Consider the following 16,140-nt stretch of genomic DNA (forward strand, 5'->3'; position numbering starts at 1 on the left):
AGTGTCAGAGATTGTCAGAGAGTGATAGAGAGTTTCAGAGTGTGTCAGAGAGTGATATAAGTGTCAGAGAGTGTTTGAGAGTGTCAGAGTGTATGAGAGAGTGTCAGAGATTGTCAGAGAGTGATAGAGAGTGTCAGAGAGTGTCAGAGAGTGATACAGAATGTCAGAGAGTGTCTGAGAGTGTCACAGTGTATCAGAGAGTTTCAGAGAGTGTCAGAGAGTGTCAGAGAGTGATAGAGAGTGTCAGAGAGTGCCTGAGAGTTTCAGAGTGTATCAGAGAGTGTCAGAGATTGTCAGAGAGTGATAGAGAGTGTCAGAGTGTGTTAGAGAGTGATAGAAGTGTCAGAGACTGTCTGAGAGTGTCAGAGTGTATCAGACAGTGTCAGAGAGTGTCAGAGAGTGATAGAGAGTGTCAGAGAGTGTCAGAGAGTGATGCAGAGTGTCAGAGAGTGTCTGTGAGTGTCAGAGTGTATCAGAGAGTTTCAGAGAGTGCTGGAGAGCGATAGAGAGTATCAGAGAGTGATAGAGAGTGGTAGAGATGTCTGAGGTGTCAGAGAGTGTCAGAGAGTATCTGAGAGTGTCAGAGAGTGTCAGAGAGTGATGGAGAGTGAAAGAGATTGTCAGACAGAATCTGAGAGTGTCAGGGAGTGATAGGGAGTGTCATAGAGTGATAGAGAGTGTCTGAGAGTGTCTGAGAAAGTCTGAGAGTGTCTGAGAATGTCAGAGAGAGTCAGACAGAGTCAGAGAGTGTCAGAAAGTGATAGAGAGTGTCAGAGAGTCCCAGACAGTGTCTGAGTGTGTCAGAGAGTGACAGAGAGTATGAGAGAGTGTCGGAGAGTGATGGAGAGTGATAGAGAGTGTCTGAGAGTGCCAGAGAGTGTCAGAGTGTGTCAGAGAGTGATAGAAAGTGTCTGAGAGTGTCAGGGAGTGTCTGAGAGTGTCAGAGAGTGTCAAACAGTGGCAGAGAGTGATAGTGAGCGTCTGAGATTGCCTGAGAGTCTCTGAGAGTGTCAGAGAGTGTCAAAGAGAGACAGAATGTGTCTGAGAGTGTCTGAGAGTGTCAGAGAGTGATAGAAAGTGTCAGAGAGTGTCAGAGTGTGTCGGAGAGTGATAAAAAGTGTCTGATATATTCAGAGAGTGTTAGAAAGTGTCAGAGAGTGCCTGAGATTGTCAGAGAACGTCAAAGAGTTAAAGAGAGTGATAGAGACATTCAGAAAGTGGCTGAGAGTGTCAGTGTGTGTCAGGCAGTGTCAGAAAGTGATAGAGAGTGTCAGAGAGTGATAGAGAGTGATAGAGAGTCTCTGAGAGCGTCAGAGAGTGTCAGAGAGTGTCAGAGAATGTCTGAGAGTGTCCTGGAGTGTCAGAGATTGTCAGAGAGTGATAGACAGAGTCAGAGAGAGTCTGATAATGTCAGGGAGTGTCAGACAGTGATAGAGTGAGTCAGAGAGTGATATAAACATTCAGAGAGTGTCAGAGAGTGTCAGAATGTGTCAGAGAGTGTCAGAGTGAGAGAGAGTGATAGAGAGTGCCACAGAGAGCCAGAAAGTGTCAGAGTGTGTCAGAGAGAGATAGAAAGTGTCTGAGAGTGTCTGAGAGTGTCTGAAAGTGTCACAGAGTGTCAGAGAGTGACATAGAGTGTCTGAGAGTTTCTGATTGTGTCTGAGATTGTCAGAGAGTGTCAGAGAGTGAAAGAGAGTGTCAGCGAGTGTCAGGGAGTGTCAGAGTGTATCTGCGAGTGTCAGAGAGCTCCAGAGAGTGATAGAGACAGATAGAGAGAGTCAAAGCGTGGTAGAGAGTTTCAGAGAGTGATAGAGAGTGTCTGAGACTGTCTGAGAGTGTCTGAGAGTGATAGAGAGTATCCAAGAGCGACAGAGAGTGTCAGAGAGTGTCTGAGAGTGTCAGAGTGTGTCAGTCAGTGTCAGAGAGTGACAGAGTGTGTCAGAGCGTGTTCGAGAGTGTCAAGAGTGTCATAGAGTGATAGAGTCTGTCAGAGAGTGTCTGAAAATGTCTGAGAGTGTCTGAGATTGTAAGTAATTGATAGAATGTGTCAGAGAGTGTCTGCGAGTGTCAGAGAGTTTCAGAGAGTGATAGAGACTTTCAGAGAGTGCCTGAGAGTGTCAGTGTGTGTCAGGCAGTGTCAGAAAGTGATAGAGAGAGTCTGAGAGTGTCAGAGAGTGATGGAAAGTGTCTGAGTGTGTCCGAGAGCGACAGAGAGTGTCAGGGAGTGTCAGAGAGTGTCAGAGAGTGATAGAGTGTGTCATAGAGTGATGGAGAGTGTCTGAGAGTGTCAGAGAGTGTCAGAGAGTGTCAGAGTGTGTCAGAGAGTGATAAAGAGTGATAGAGAGTGATCGAGAGTGTCAGAGAGTGTCAGAGAGATTTTAGAGAGTGTCAGAGAGTGTCAGAGAGTGATATAGAGTGCCGGAGAGTGCCAGAGAGTGCCAGAGAGTGTCAGAGGGTGTAACGGAGTGTCAGCGAGTGTCAGTGTGTGACAGAATGTGTCAGAGAGTGATAGCGTGTGTCAGAGAGTGTCAGAGAGAGTCTGAGAGTGTCAGCGAGTGTCAGAGTGTATCCGAGAGCGACAGAGAGTGTCAGAGAGAGTCAGAGAGTGATATAGAGTGTCAGAGAGTGCGAGAGAGTGCCAGAGAGAGTCAGAGAGTGTCAGAGAGTGTCAGAGAGTGATGGAGAGTGAAAGAGATTGTCAGACTGAATCTGAGAGTGTCAGGGAGTGATAGGGAGTGTCATAGAGTGATAGAGAGTGAAAGAGAGTGTCAGGGAGTGTCAGAGAGTGTCAGAGAGTGATAGAGAGTGTCAGAGAGTGATAGAGAGTGTCAGAGAGTGATGGAGAGTGTCTGAGAGTGTCAGAGAGTGTCAGAGAGTGTCAGAGTGTGTCAGAGAGTGATAAAGAGAGATAGAGAGTGATCGAGAGTGTCAGAGAGTGTCAGAGAGTTTTTAGAGAGTGTCAGAGAGTGTCAGAGAGTGGTATAGAGTGCCGGAGAGTGCCAGAGGGTGCCAGAGAGTGTCAGAGAGTGTCAGAGGGTGTAACGGAGTGTCAGCGAGTGTCAGTGTGTGACAGAATGTGTCAGAGAGTGATAGCGTGTGTCAGAGAGTGTCAGAGAGAGTCTGAGAGTGTCAGCGAGTGTCAGAGTGTATCCGAGAGTGACAGAGAGTGTCAGAGAGTGTCAGAGAGTGATATAGAGTGTCAGAGAGTGCGAGAGAGTGCCTGAGAGTGTCAGGGAGTATCAGAGAGTGATAGAGGGTATCAGAGAGTGTCAGAGAGTGTCTGAGAGTGTCTGTGAGTGTCAGAGTGTATCAGAGATTTTCAGAGAGTGTCAGAGAGTGATAGAGAGTGTCAGATAATGTCTGAGAGTTTCAGAGTGTATCAGAGAGTGTCAGAGATTGTCAGAGAGTGATAGAGAGTGTCAGAGAGTGTCAGAGAGTGTTACAGAATGTCAGAGAGTGTCTGAGAGTGTCAGAGTGTATCAGAGATTTTCAGAGAGTGTCAGAGAGTGATAGAGAGTGTCAGAGAGTGTCTGAGAGTTTCCGAGTGTATCAGAGAGTGTCAGAGATTGTCAGAGAGTGATAGAGAGTTTCAGAGAGTGATAGAAGTGTCAGAGACTGTCTGAGAGTGTCAGAGTGTATCAGAGAGTGTCAGAGAGTGTCAGAGAGTGATAGAGAGTGTCAGAGAGTGTCAGAGAGCATCAGAGAGTGTCAGAGATTGTCAGAGAGAGATAGAGAGTGTCAGAGAGTGTCATAGAGTGATAGAGTGTGTCAGAGAGTGTCTGAAAATGTCTGAGTGTGTCTGAGAGTGTCAGTAATTGATAGAATGTGTCAGAGAGTGTTTGCGAGTTTCAGAGAGTGATAGAGACTTTCAGAGAGCGCCTGAGAGTGTCAGTGTGTGTCAGGCAGTGTCAGAAAGTGATAGAGAGTGTCAGAGAGTGATTGAGAGTGATGGAGAGTGAGAGAGAGTGTCTGAGAGTGTCTGAGAGCGTCAGAGAGTGATAGAGAGAGTCAGAGAGAGTCTGAGATTGTCATGGAGAGTCTGAGAGTGTCAGGCAGTGTCAGACAGTGATAGAGTGTGTCAGAGAGTGATATAAACATTCAGAGAGTGTCAGAGAGTGTCAGAGAGTGTGAGAGAGTGATAGAGAGTGCCAGAGAGTGATAGAGAGCGCCAGAGAGTGCCAGAGCGTGTCTGATTGTGTCTGAGATAGTCAGAGAGTGTCAGAGAGTGATAGAGAGTGTCAGAGAGTGATGGAGAGTGTCTGAGAGTGTCAGAGAGTGTCAGAGAGTGTCAGAGTGTGTCAGAGAGTGATAAAGAGAGATAGAGAGTGATCGAGAGTGTCAGAGAGTGTCAGAGAGTTTTTAGAGAGTGTCAGAGAGTGTCAGAGAGTGGTATAGAGTGGCGGAGAGTGCCAGAGAGTGCCAGAGAGTGTCAGAGAGTGTCAGAGGGTGTAACGGAGTGTCAGCGAGTGTCAGTGTGTGACAGAATGTGTCAGAGAGTGATAGCGTGTGTCAGAGAGTGTCAGAGAGAGTCTGAGAGTGTCAGCGAGTGTCAGAGTGTATCCGAGAGTGACAGAGAGTGTCAGAGAGTGTCAGAGAGTGATATAGAGTGTCAGAGAGTGCGAGAGAGTGCCAGAGAGAGTCAGAGAGTGTCAGAGTGTGTCAGAGAGTGATGGAGAGTGAAAGAGATTGTCAGACAGAATCTGAGAGTGTCAGGGAGTGATAGGGAGTGTCATAGAGTGATAGAGAGTGAAAGAGAGTGTCTGAGAGTGTCAGAGAGTGTCAGAGTGTGTCAGAGAGTGTCAGAGAGTGTCAGAGAGTGTCTGAGAGTGTCTGAGAGTGTCTGAGAGTGTCAGAGAGTGACAGAGATTGACAGAGAGTGTCAGAGAGTGTCAGAGAGTGATGGAGAGAGTCAGAGAGAGTCTGAGATTGCCAGGGAGAGTCTGATAGTGTCAGGCAGTGTCAGACAGTGATAGAGTGTGTCAGAGAGTGATATAAACATTCAGAGAGTGTCAGAGAGTGTCAGAGAGCGTGAGAGAGTTATAGAGAGTGCCAGAGAGTGATAGAGAGCGCCAGAGAGTGCCAGAGAGTGTCTGATTGTGTCTGAGATTGTCAGAGAGTGATAGAGTGTGTCAGAGAGTGATATAAACATTCAGAGAGTGTCAGAGAGTGTCAGAGAGCGTGAGAGAGTTATAGAGAGTGCCAGAGAGTGATAGAGAGCGCCAGAGAGTGCCAGAGAGTGTCTGATTGTGTCTGAGATTGTCAGAGAGTGATAGAGAGTGCCAGAGAGTGCAGGAGAGTGTCTGAGTGTGTCTGAGAGTGTCTGAAAGAGTCAGAGAGTGTCATAGAGTGACAGAGAGTATCTGAGAGTTTCTGATTGTGTCTGAGATTGTCAGAGAGTGTCAGAGAGTGACAGAATGTGTCAGAGAGTGTCAGGGTGTGTCAGAGTGTATCAGAGAGTGTCAGAGAGTGGCAGAGAGTGATCGAGAGTGTCAGAGAGTGTCAGAGAGTGATAGATAGTGTCAGAGAGTGTCAGAGAGTGATATAGAGTGACGGTGAGTGCCAGAGAGTGCCAGAGAGTGTCAGAGGGTGATAGAGAGTGATAGAGACTGATCGAGAGTGTCAGAGAGTGATAGAGAGTGTCAGAGAGTGTCAGAGAGTGTCAGAGAGTGATAGATATTTTCAGAGAGTGTCAGAGAGTGATATAGAGTGTCAGAGAGTGCGAGAGAGTGCCAGAGAGTGTCAGAGAGTGCCTGAGAGTGTCAGAGAGTATCAGAGAGTGATAGAGGGTATCAGAGAGTGTCAGAGAGTGTCTGAGAGTGTCTGTGAGTATCAGAGTGTATCAGAGATTTTCAGAGAGTGTCAGAGAGCGATAGAGAGTGTCAGAGAGTGTCTGAGAGTTTCAGAGTGTATCAGAGAGTGTCAGAGAGTGCCTGAGAGTGTCTGTGAGTGTCAGAGTGTATCAGAGATTTTCAGAGAGTGTCAGAGAGTGACTGAGAGTGTCGGAGAGTGTCTGAGAGTTTCAGAGTGTATCAGAGAGTGTCAGAGAGTGACAGAATGTGTCAGAGAGTGTCAGGGTGTGTCAGAGTGTATCAGAGAGTGTCAGAGAGTGGTAGTGAGTGTCTGAGAGTGTCTGAATGTGTCAGAGAGTGTCAGAGAGTGATAGAGAGTGTCAGGGAGTGTCTGAGTGTGTCTGAGATTGTCAAAGAGTGTCAGAGAGTGTCAGAGAGTGAAAGAGTGTATCCGAGAGTGTCAGAGAGTGCCAGAGAGTGATTGAGAGAGTTAGAGAGAGTCAAAGCGTGGTAGAGAGTTTCAGAGAGTGATAGAGAGTGTCTGAGACTGTCTGACAGTGTCTGAGAGTGTCAGAGATTGATAGAGAGTGATAGAGAGTGATCGAGAGTGTCAGAGAGTGTCAGAGAGTGTCAGAGAGTGTCAGAGAGTGATAGAGAGTGTCAGAGAGTGATATAGAATGCCGGAGTGTGCCAGAGAGTGCCAGAGAGTGTCAGAGGGTGTAAGGGAGTTTCAGCGAGTGTCAGTGTGTGCCAGAGTGTGTCAGAGAGTGATAGCGTGTGTAAGAGAGTGTCAGAGAGAGTCTGAGAGTGTCAGCGAGTGTCAGAGAGTATCCAAGAGCGACAGAGAGTGTCAGAGAGTGTCAGAGAGTGTCAGAGAGTGATAGAAAGTTTCAGAGAGTGTCAGAGAGTGATATAGAGTGTCAGAGAGTGCGAGAGAGTGCCTGAGAGTGTCAGGGAGTATCAGAGAGTGATAGAGGGTATCAGAGAGTGTCAGAGAGTGTCTGAGAGTGTCTGTGAGTGTCAGAGTGTATCAGAGATTTTCAGAGAGTGTCAGAGAGTGATAGAGAGTGTCAGATAATGTCTGAGAGTTTCAGAGTGTATCAGAGAGTGTCAGAGATTGTCAGAGAGTGATAGAGAGTGTCAGAGAGTGTCAGAGAGTGTTACAGAATGTCAGAGAGTGTCTGAGAGTGTCAGAGTGTATCAGAGATTTTCAGAGAGTGTCAGAGAGTGATAGAGAGTGTCAGAGAGTGTCTGAGAGTTTCCGAGTGTATCAGAGAGTGTCAGAGATTGTCAGAGAGTGATAGAGAGTTTCAGAGAGTGATAGAAGTGTCAGAGACTGTCTGAGAGTGTCAGAGTGTATCAGAGAGTGTCAGAGAGTGTCAGAGAGTGATAGAGAGTGTCAGAGAGTGTCAGAGAGCATCAGAGAGTGTCAGAGATTGTCAGAGAGAGATAGAGAGTGTCAGAGAGTGTCATAGAGTGATAGAGTGTGTCAGAGAGTGTCTGAAAATGTCTGAGTGTGTCTGAGAGTGTCAGTAATTGATAGAATGTGTCAGAGAGTGTTTGCGAGTTTCAGAGAGTGATAGAGACTTTCAGAGAGCGCCTGAGAGTGTCAGTGTGTGTCAGGCAGTGTCAGAAAGTGATAGAGAGTGTCAGAGAGTGATTGAGAGTGATGGAGAGTGAGAGAGAGTGTCTGAGAGTGTCTGAGAGCGTCAGAGAGTGTCAGAGAGTGTCTGAGAGTGTCTGAGAGCGTCAGAGAGTGACAGAGAGTGTCAGAGAATGTCAGAGAGTGATAGAGAGAGTCAGAGAGAGTCTGAGATTGTCATGGAGAGTCTGAGAGTGTCAGGCAGTGTCAGACAGTGATAGAGTGTGTCAGAGAGTGATATAAACATTCAGAGAGTGTCAGAGAGTGTCAGAGAGTGTGAGAGAGTGATAGAGAGTGCCAGAGAGTGATAGAGAGCGCCAGAGAGTGCCAGAGCGTGTCTGATTGTGTCTGAGATAGTCAGAGAGTGTCAGAGAGTGATAGAGAGTGCCAGAGAGTGCCAGAGAGTGTCTGAGTGTGTCTGAGAGTGTCGGAAAGTGTCAGAGAGTGTCAGAGAGTGACAGAGAGTGTCTGAGAGTTTCTGATTGTGTCTGAGATTGTCAGAGAGTGTCAGAGAGTGAGAGAATGTGTCAGAGAGTGTCAGGGTGTATCAGAGAGTGTCAGAGAGTGGTAGAGAGTGGTAGTGAGTGTCTGATAGTGTCTGAATGTGTCAGAGAGTGTCAGAGAGTGATAGAGAGTGTCTGAGTGTGTCTGAGATTGTCAGAGAGTGTCAGAGAGTGAAAGAGAGTGTCAGAGAGAGTCAGGGAGTGTCAGAGTGTATCCGAGAGTGTCAGAGAGTGCCAGAGAGTGATAGAGAGAGCTAGAGAGAGTCAATGCGTGGTAGAGAGTTTCAGAGAGTGATATAGAGTGTCAGAGAGTGATCGAGAGTGTCAGAGAGTGCCGGAGTGTGCCAGAGAGTGCCAGAGAGTGTCAGAGGGTGTAAGGGAGTTTCAGCGAGTGTCAGTGTGTGACAGAGTGTGTCAGAGAGTGATAGCATGTGTAAGAGAGTGTCAGAGAGAGTCTGAGAGTGTCAGCGAGTGTCAGAGTGTATCCGAGAGTGACAGAGAGTGTCAGAGAGTGTCTGAGAGTTTCAGAGTGTATCAGAGAGTGTCAGAGATTTTCAGAGAGTGATAGAGAGTGTCAGAGAGTGATAGAAGTGTCAGCGACTGTCTGAGAGTGTCAGCGTGTATCAGAGAGTGTCAGAGAGTGATAGAGAAAGTCAGAGAGTGTCAGAGAGTATCAGAGAGTGTCAGAGATTGTCAGAGAGTGATAGAGAGTGTCAGAGAGTGTCTGAAAATGTCTGAGAGTGTCTGAGAGTGTCAGTAATTGATAGAATGTGTCAGAGAGTGTCTGCGAGTGTCAGAGAGTGTCAGTGAGTGATAGAGAGTGTCAGAGAGTGTCAGAGAGAGACATAGAGTGTCGGAGAGTGCCAGAGAGTGCCAGAGAGTGTCAGAGGGTGTAAGGGAGTTTCAGTGAGTGTCAGTGTGTGACAGAGTGTGTCAGAGAGTGATAGCGTGTGTAAGAGAGTGTCAGAGAGAGTCTGAGAGTGTCAGCGAGTGTCAGAGTGTATCTGAGAGCGACAGAGAGTGTCAGAGAGTGTCAGAGAGTGTCAGAGAGTGTCAGAGAGTGATAGAGAGTTTCAGAGATTGTCAGAGAGTGATATAGAGTGTCAGAGAGTGCGAGAGATTGCCAGAGAGTGTCAGAGAGTGCCTGAGAGTGTCAGAGAGTATCAGAGAGTGATAGAGGGTATCAGAGCGTGTCAGACAGTGTCTGTGAGTGTCAGAGAGTGTCAGAGAATTTCAGAGTGTATCAGAGAGTGTCAGAGATTGTCAGAGAGTGATAGAGAGTGTCAGAGAGTGTCAGAGAGTGATACAGAGTGTCAGAGAGTGTCTGAGAGTGTCAGAGTGTATCAGAGATTTTCAGAGAGTGTCAGAGAGGGATAGAGAGTGTCAGAGAGTGTCTGAGAGTTTCAGAGTGTTTCAGAGAGTATCAGAGATTGTCAGAGAGTGATAGAGAGTGTCAGAGAGTCATAGAAGTGTCAGCGACTGTCTGAGAGTGTCAGAGTGTATCAGAGAGTGTCAGAGAGTGTCAGAGAGTGATAGAGAGAGTCAGAGAGTGTCAGAGAGTATCAGAGAGTGTCAGAGATAGTCAGAGAGTGATAGGGTGTGTCAGAGAGTGTCTGAAAATGTCTGAGAGTGTCTGAGAGTGATAGAGACGTTCAGAGAGTGCCTGAGAGTGTCAGAGAGTGTCAGAGAGTGATAGAGAGTGTCAGAGAGTTATAGAGAGTGATAGAGAGTGAGAGAGAGTGTCTGAGAGCGTCCGAGAGCGTCAGAGAGTGTCAGAGAGTGTCTGAGAGTGTCAGAGAGTGACAGAGAGTGTCAGAGAGTGTCAGAGAGTGATAGAGAGAGTCAGAGAGAGTCTGAGATTGTCAGGGAGAGTCTGAGAGTGTCAGGCAGTGTCAGACAGTGATAGAGTGTGTCAGAGAGTGATATAAACATTCAGAGAGTGTCAGAAAGTGTCAGAGCGTGTGAGAGAGTGATAGAGAGTGCCAGAGAGTGATAGAGAGCGCCAGAGAGCGCCAGAGAGTGTCTGATTGTGTCTGAGATTGTCAGAGAGTGTCAGAGAGTGATAAAGAGTGCCAGAGAGTGCCAGAGAGTGTCTGAGTGTGTCTGAGAGTGTCTGAAAGAGTCAGAGAGTGTCAGAGAGTGACAGAGAGTGTCTGAAAGTTTCTGATTGTGTCTGAGATTGTCAGAGAGTGTCAGAGAGTGACAGAATGTGTCAGAGAGTGTCAGGGTGTGGCAGAGTGTATCAGAGAGTGTCAGAGAGTGGTAGTGAGTGTCTGAGAGTGTCTGAATGTGTCCGAGAGTGTCAGAGAGTGATAGAGAGTATCAGAGAGTGTCTGAGTGTGTCTGAGATTGTCAGAGAGTGTCAGAGAGTGAAAGAGAGTGTCAGAGAGAGTCAGGGAGTGTCAGAGTGTATCCGAGAGTGTCAGAGAGTGCCAGAGAGTGATAGAGAGAGTTAGAGAGAGTCAAAGCGTGGTAGAGTGTTTCAGAGATTGATAGAGAGTGTCTGAGACTGTCTGAGAGTGTCTGAGAGTGTCAGAGAGTGATGGAGAGTGATAGAGAGTAATCGAGAGTGTCAGAGAGTGTCAGAGAGTGATAGAGAGTGTCAGAGAGTGCCGGAGAGTGCCAGAGAGTGCCAGAGGGTGTAAGGGAGTTTCAGCGAGTGTCAGTGTGTGACAGAGTGTGTCAGAGAGTGATAGCATGTGTAAGAGAGTGTCAGAGAGAGTCTGAGAGTGTCAGCGAGTGTCAGAGTGTATCCGAGAGCGACAGAGAGTGTCAGAGAGTGTCTGAGAGTTTCAGAGTGTATCAGAGAGTGTCAGAGATTGTCAGAGAGTGATAGAGAGTGTCAGAGAGTGATAGAAGTGTCAGCGACTGTCTGAGAGTGTCAGAGTGTATCAGAGAGTGTCAGAGAGTGTCAGAGAGTGATAGAGACAGTCAGAGAGTGTCAGAGAGTATCAGAGAGTGTCATAGAGTGATAGAGTGTGTCAGAGAGTGTCTGAAAATGTCTGAGAGAGTCTGAGAGTGTCAGCGAGTGTCAGAGTGTATCCGAGAGCGATAGAGAGTTTCAGAGAGTGTCAGAGAGTGATATAGAGTGTCAGAGAGTGCGAGAGAGTGCCAGAGAGTGTCAGAGAGTGCCTGAGAGTGTCAGAGAGTATCAGAGAGTGATAGAGGGTATCAGAGCGTGTCAGACAGTGTCTGAGAGTGTCTGAGAGTGTCTGTGAGTGTCAGAGTGTATCAGAGATTTTCAGAGAGTGTCAGAGAGTGATAGAAAGTGTCAGAGAGTGTCTGAGAGTTTCAGAGTGTATCAGAGAGTGTCAGAGATTGTCAGAGAGTGATAGAGAGTGTCAGAGAGTGTCAGAGAGTGATCCAGAGTGTCAGAGAGTGTCTGAGAGTGTCAGAGTGTATCAGAGATTTTCAGAGAGTGTCAGAGAGTGATCGAGAGTGTCAGAGAGTGTCTGAGAGTTTCAGAGTGTATCAGAGAGTGTCAGAGATTGTCAGAGAGTAATAGAGAGTGTCAGAGAATGATAGAAGTGTCAGAGACTGTCTGAGAGTGTCAGAGTGTATCAGAGAGTGTCAGAGAGTGTCAGAGAGTGATAGAGAGTGTCAGAGAATGTCAGAGAGTGTCAGAGAGTGTCAGAGAGTATCAGAGAGTGTCAGAGATTGTCAGAGAGTGATAGAGAGTGTCAGAGAGTGTCAGAGAGTGTGTCAGAGAGTGTCTGAAAATGTCTGAGTGTGTCTGAGAGTTTCAGTAATTGATAGAATGTTTCAGAGAATGTCTGCGAGTGTCAGAGAGTGATAGAATGTATGAGAGAGTGTCGGAGAGTGATGGACAGTGATGGAGAGTGATAGAGAGTGTCTGAGAGTGCCTGAGGGTGTCAGAGTGTGTCAGAGAGGGTGTGAGAGTGTCAGAGAGTCTCAGAGAGTGTCAGGGAGTGTCTGAGAGTGTCAGAGAGTGTCAGAGAGTGTCAGAGATTGTCAGACAGTGATAGACAGTGTCAGAGTGTTTCAGAGAGTGATAGAAGTGTCGGAGACTGTCTGAGAGTGTCAGAGTGTATCAGAGAGTGTCAGAGAGTGTCAGAGAGTGATAGAGAGTGTCTTTGAGTGTCAGAGAGTGATAGAGAATGTCAGAGAGTGCGAGAGAGTGCCAGAGAGTGTCAGAGAGTGCCTGAGAGTGTCAGAGAGTATCAGAGAGTGATAGAAGGTATCAGAGAGTGTCAGAGAGTGTCTGATAGTGTCTGTGAGTGTCAGAGTGTATCAGAGATTTTCAGAGAGTGTCAGAGAGTGATAGAGTGTGTCAGAGAGTGTCTGAGAGTTTCAGAGTGTATCAGAGAGTGTCAGAGATTGTCAGAGAGTGATAGAGAGTGTCAGAGAGTGATAGAGAGTGTCAGAGAGTGTCAGAGAGTGATATAGAGTGCCGGAGAGTGCCAGAGAGTGCCAGAGAGTGTCAGAGGGTGTAAGGGAGTTTCAGCGAGAGTCAGTGTGTGACAGAGTGTGTCAGAGAGTGATAGCGTGTGTAAGAGAGTGTCAGAGAGAGTCTGAGAGTGTCAGCGAGTGTCAGAGTGTATCCGAGAGCGACAGAGAGTGTCAGAGAGTGTCAGAGAGTGTCAGAGAGTGTCAGAGAGTGTTAGAGAGTGTCGGAGAGTGATAGAGAGTGTCGGAGAGAGATAGAGAGTTTCAGAGAGTGTCAGGGAGTGATATAGAGTGTCAGAGAGTGCGAGAGAGTGCCAGAGAGTGTCAGAGAGTGCCTGAGAGTGTCAGAGAGTATCAGAGAGTGATAGAAGGTATCAGAGAGTGTCAGAGAGTGTCAGAGAGTGTCTGATAGTGTCTGTGAGTGTCAGAGTGTATCAGAGATTTTCAGAGAGTGTCAGAGAGTGATAGAGAGTGTCAGAGAGTGTCTGAGAGTTTCAGAGTGTATCAGAGAGTGTCAGAGATTGTCAGAGAGTGATAGAGAGTGTCAGAGAGTGATAGAGAGTGTCAAAGAGTGATAGAGAGTGTCAGAGAGTGTCAGAGAGTGACAGAGAGTGATACAGAGTATCTGAGAGTGTCTGAGAGTGTCAGAGTGTATCAGAGATTTTCAGAGTTTCAGAGAGTGATAGAGAGTGTCAGAGAGTGTCTGAGAGTTTCAGAGTGTATCAGAGAGTGTCAGAGATTGTCAGAGAGTGATAGAGAGTGTCAGAGAGTCATAGATGTGTCAGAGTGTATCAGAGAGTGTCAGCGAGTGTCAGAGAGTGATAGAGAGTGTCAGAGAGTGTCAGAGAGTGATGCAGAGTATCAGAGAGTGTCTGAGAGTGTCAGAGTGTATCAGAGATTTTCAGAGTTTCAGAGAGTGATAGAGAGTGTCAGAGAGTGTCTGAGAGTTTCAGAGTGTATCAGAGAGTGTCAGAGATTGTCAGAGAGTGATAGAGAGTGTCAGAGAGTCATAGATGTGTCAGAGTGTATCAGAGAGTGTCAGCGAGTGTCAGAGAGTGATAGAGAGTGTCAGAGAGTGTCAGAGAGTGATGCAGTGTATCAGAGAGTGTCAGAGAGTGATAGAGTGTATCAGAGAGTGATAGAGAGTTGTAGAGATGTCTGAGGTGTCAGAGAGTGTCAGAGAGTGTCTGAGAGTGTCAGAGAGTGTCAGAGAGTGTCAGAGAGTGATGGAGGGTGAAAGAGATTGTCAGACAGAATCTGAGAGTGTCAGGGAGTGATAGTGAATGTCATAGAGTGATAGAGAGCGAAAGAGAGTGTCTGAGAGCGAAAGAGAGTGTCTGAGAGTGTCTGAGAGTGTCTGAGAATGTCAGGGAGAGTCAGACAGAGTCAGAGTGTGTCAGAAAGTGATAGAGAGTGTCAGAGTGTCCCAGCGAGTGCCTGAGAGTTTCAGAGAGTGTCAGAGATTGTCAGAGAGTGATAGAGAGTGTCAGAGTGTTTCAGAGAGTGATAGAAGTGTCAGAGACTGTCTGAGAGTGTCAGAGTGTATCAGAGAGTGTCAGAGATTGTCAGAGAATAACAGAGAGTGATAGAGAGTGATAGAGTGTCTGAGTGTGTCAGATTGTGTCAGAGAGTGTCAGAGAGTGATAGAGAGTGTCAGTGAGTGATAGAGAGTGTCTGAGAGTGTCAGAGAGTGTCAGAGAGTGTCAGAGAGTGTCAGAGAGTGATAGAGAGTGATAGAGAGCGATAGAGAGTGTCTGAGAGTGATAGAGAGTGTCTGAGACTGTCTGAGAGTGCCAGAGAGTGTCAGAGTGTGCCAGAGAGTGATAGAGAGTGATAGTGAGAGTCAGAGAGTGTCAAAGAGTGATAGACAGTGTCAGAGTGTGTCAGAGAGTGATAGAGAGTGATAGAGAGTGTCTGAGAGAGTCTGAGAGTGTCAGAGAGTGTCTGAGAGTGTCTGAGAGTGTCTGAGAGTGATGGAGAGTGAAAGAGATTATCATAGAGAATCTGAGAGTGTAAGGGAGAGATAGGGAATGTCATAGAGGGATAGAGAGTGAAAGTGAGTGTCTAACAGTGTCAGAGATTGTCAAACAGTGTCAGAGAGTGATAGAAAGTGTCTGAGACTGTCTGAGAGTCTCTGAGAGTGTCAGAGAGTGTCAGCGAGTGATAGAAAGTGTCAGAGAGTGTCTGAGAGCGTCAGAGAGTGACAGAAAGTGTCTGAGAGTGTCTGAGAGCGTCAGCGAGTATCTGAGAGTGTCAGAGAGAGTCAGAGAGTGACAGAGAGTGACAGAGAGTGACAGAGAGTGTCAGAGAGTGATAGAGAGTGCCTGGGAGTGATAGAGATTGACAGAGAGTGTCAGTGAGTCACAGAAAGTGTCAGAGTGTGATAGAGAGTGTCAGAGAGTGATAGAGAGTGTCAGAAAGTGATAAAAAGTGTCAGAGAGTGTCTGCGAGTGTCAGAGAGTTTCAGAGAGTGATAGAGAGTTTCAGAGAGTGCCTGAGAGTGTCAGTGTGTGTCAGGCTGTGTCAGAAAGTGATATAGAGTGTCAGAGAGTGATAGAGAGCGTCCGAGAGTGTCAGAGAGTGTCTGAGAGTGTCTGAGAGTGTCTGAGAGTGTCTGAGAGTGTCAGAGAGGATCAGAGAGTGATAGAGAGAGTCAGAGAGAGTCTGAGAGCGTCAGGGAGAGTCTGAGAGTGTCAGAGAGTGTCAGAGAGTGTCAGAGAGTGATAGAGAGTGCCAGAGAGCCCCAGAGAGTGTATGAGTGTGTCTGAGAGTGTCTGAACGTGTCAGAGAGTGTCAGAGAGTCATAGAAAGTGTCAGGGAGTGTCTGAGATTGTCAGAGATTGTCAGAGAGTGTCAGAGAGTGTCAGAGAGTGTCAGAGAGTGTCAGGGAGTGTCAGAGAGTGTCAGGCAGTGTCAGGAAGTGTCAGAGTGTATCAGAGAGTCTCAGAGAGTGTCAGAGAGTGATAGAGAGTGGTAGAGTGTGTCTGAGAGTGTCGGAAAGTGTCAGAGAGTGTCAGAGAGTGATAGAGAGTGATAGAGATTGTCGGAGAGTTTCATAGAGTGATAGATAGTGTCTGAGAGAGTATGAGATTGTCAGAGAGTGTCTGACAGTGTCAGAGAGTGATGGAGAGTGAAAGAGAGTGCCAAAGAGTATCTGAGAGTGTTAGGGAGTGATAGGGAGTGTCATAGAGGGATAGAGAGTGAAAGATTTTGTCTCAGAGTGTCAGAGATTGTCAGACAGTGTCAGAGAGTGATAGAAAGTGTCTGAGACTATCTGAGAGTCTCCGAGAGTGTCAGAGAGTGTCAGCGAGTGATATAAAGTGTCTGAGAGTTTCTGAGAGTGTCAGAGAGTGTCAAACAGTGTCAGAGAGTGATAGAATGTGACAGAGAGTGTCTGAGAGAGTCAGAGAGTGATAGAAAGTGTCAGAGAGGTTCTGAGTGGGTCTGAGAGTGTCAGAGAGTGTCAGAGAGTGATAGAGAGTGTCAGAGAGTGTCAGAGAGTGACAGAGAGTGGTAGAGAGTGATAGAGAGTGACAGAGAGTGACAGAGAGTGACAGAAAGTGTCAGAGTGTGATAGAGAGTGTCAGAGAGTGATAGAGTGTGCCAGAGAGTGTCTGCGAGTGTCAGAGAGTTTCAGAGAGTGATAGAGAGTTTCAGAGAGTGCCTGAGAGTGTCAGTGTGTGTCAGGCAGTGTCAGAAAGTGATATAGAGTGTCAGAGAGTGATAGAGAGTGATAGAGAGAGTCAGAGAGAGTCTGAGAGGGACATGGACAGTCTGAAAGTGTCAGAGAGTGATAGAG

The sequence above is a fragment of the Heterodontus francisci genome, chromosome 9 (genome assembly GCF_036365525.1).
Source record: "Heterodontus francisci isolate sHetFra1 chromosome 9, sHetFra1.hap1, whole genome shotgun sequence".
Lineage (NCBI taxonomy): Eukaryota > Metazoa > Chordata > Chondrichthyes > Heterodontiformes > Heterodontidae > Heterodontus > Heterodontus francisci.